This window comes from Apodemus sylvaticus, chromosome 6 (genome assembly GCF_947179515.1).
Source record: "Apodemus sylvaticus chromosome 6, mApoSyl1.1, whole genome shotgun sequence".
NCBI classification, from domain to species: domain Eukaryota; kingdom Metazoa; phylum Chordata; class Mammalia; order Rodentia; family Muridae; genus Apodemus; species Apodemus sylvaticus.
Window position 1 is genome coordinate 39160067 of NC_067477.1, and position 2706 is coordinate 39162772.

The following is a 2706-nucleotide window of genomic DNA, read 5'->3' on the forward strand; positions in this document are numbered from 1 at the left end:
AGGCTGAAGGCCTGGTTTCGTCCAGCATGCCTTGCTGTCTTTAGAGTCGGGTAGTGGATGGTTCTGTGTTCTCTGGGTATCTGGGCCCCATCCTGATCAGGTAGGAAGCTGAAGAGCTACTTGAAAGAGATCATATGCATAGATTATACCAACACGGGCTCTGCTTTCTCTGAAAAGCAATTTCAAAGACACTTCATTCTCCACCTGCATTTGGCTAATAGCCTGATTACAGCCACACTAATAACCTTCAAACACTCTCAGGAGCAGCCTTGACTCTGAAAGCCACCGCCTCCCCTCCTCCTTGTCCTATTTCATGCTTCCCCGGGAAGGCAAAGACAACAGCTGTGCATTCCTCCCAGGCCTGAGCTACTGCAAGGCAAGGCAGATGGCTGTGGGCTCATTCCTGAAGTGCCCTTCTGGGGACCATCAGCCCCAGCTCCCAGGCTGACATCCCACCCAGGGCTACAGGTCAGAGCATAAACAGTTCATATGAATATTGATGCCGAGGGTGAAGGCTGATTGCTTTCATCCTGCAGGGCAAAGCTACCTCCCTGAGTAAGGATGACATTTTTCCTGAGATACAAGGTCAGAATGAAGGGTGGTCTTCTGAGCCAGGAGAGTGGCCATTTTGAGATTCAGGAGCTGCCTGCTTGGAGAAAGCTGCCACCGGCAGGAAAGCATTTATGTCTGTTGTGTGTCCCTTTAGTCAGCTCTTGCCAGTGTTAGGAGGCTGGGTGGTTAGATGCTGTGGGAGGATTTTTTTCCCCAGTGGTGAACTACAATTGATGAGTTGGAAGACATTTTCTAACTCCAAGGGGTATGTACATTGTCCTAATTTGTGACTTGTCTGATGATAATCCCTTATATGTCCTTTCTTCTTGTCTAGATCCAAGTCAGTTCCCATGTTTCAGCTCAGGCCCCAGCCTCCTTCACAATCCCACCCCGATGGCTCCAGACATATTATGTAGGTGTCTAGAGTCTGACGAGCCTTGCTACTGTTTGTGACTTACAGAATCCAAAGCCTATCCATCTAAAAAGCGTTGATGTCTATGACTAGTTTCCTAGTCATTTGGTTTAGTGCCCAGAAGCCTGCATTTGAAGACGCAAGTCCCATGACAGTCAGTGGGACTGGTTATTGTTACTAGGCCATGGTGCTAAGGCTACTGGAATGACTCATCTGAGCAGAGATGTCACTATCACAGATCAGTGTCTAGGGGCTGAGGAGAGGGCTCAGTGGGTTAAGTGCTTGTCGTGCAGGCATGAGGATGAAGTTCAGATCCACAGAATTCATTTAAATGCTGGGTGAGCATGGCAGCCTGCTGGAAATCCCAGGATGAGGAGTGGGAGACAAGGGATCCCTGGGACAAGTTGGTTAGCCAGGCTAGCACAGTTGGTGATCTCTGGGTTCTGTGAGAGATCCTGCCTGCTTTGATGAAGAAGGTGTCGAGCTATGAGGCAAACTCCTGACATTTGCCTTAGGCCTACACACACACACACACACACACACAGTACAATACAATGCACAGTGCAACACACACATAGTACAACACAGACCACACACAGTACAGCACACACACACCTGCACAGTGCAAACATACATACATATATGCTCACACACCACACTCACAAACAACAAAAACCAGTGCCGAAGCGGGTCCGCTTTAGTGTCTCTGGGTAACAAGACTGGAGTTTCCTCCCCCTTTGTTCTTCTCTCAGCCTTCAGAGGATCCGAGGAAGACGAATGCATTCTGATCCAGGCTGAGTATACAGGCTGGCTCTCTGTCTGGCACAGTAGACAGGACTGAGTGCTGCATTCTTGCCTCCTTTGGTGGCAGCACACATGGGACATTATAACAATGAACGGGGACCTGGTGACCAGCTTAGGAGCCCTAATTGCTCAGGGATCTCTGTAGCTAGCAAGGAGCATTTACTTATTAATTTGGCGATTGCTCTAAGGTTGCCTGTTCTTTTGGCGTGGGGCAGTGAGCCAGTGATCGAGAACCTAGTCAGGGGGAGCACTGGGAACACTTTGGACCGGGGAAGACATGGAAGGGGTTGTTTGGGGGGTATGGCAGGAGCATGGGCTGAAGCAGGTAGGTACACATAGCTTGGTTCTTTGTCTTAAGGTGTCCAGCTTGTTCTTCCCTACGCTCCTATACCACACTTTTATCTTACACCCCAAATGCTGTGATGATCACGATTCTATGGCTTTGCCTAAGCCAAGCTATCTCTCTTTCATCAATGTCCACTTGACAAATGGTTATGTAGCCACTGAGCCTCAGCTCCAATGCTACAAGCCTGGACTTTCCAACCCTGAGACCCCAGGATTTCCAATTTGTAGCTCCTTCTGCATTCGCTCTTTCCTTATGAAGCCTGGTCCCTTTGTGAGTCTTATCTCTCTGTGAACTGCTGAAGGGCTCAGACTGCTTCCTCGTGCATCTCTGCCCTCTCAACCGTAGCCCAGTACCCGGCGTGTTGTGGGTGCTGAACAGATGTTTTCAGAACTGAACAAAGGCAGAAAGAGCTGTTTTAAGTAGGAACTGAATATACCTTGCTGGTTGCTGAAGGCTTTTGCACAGACAGACGTTACAGGGGAGAAGCTTGAGGTCAAGGTCTGGGGCTCGGCTGAGGCAGATGAAGTGGGAAAGGGCGGAGCCAACGTTGGATTTGATGTCAGTTTAAGTGAGGAAGCTGAAGGAGGGGGAT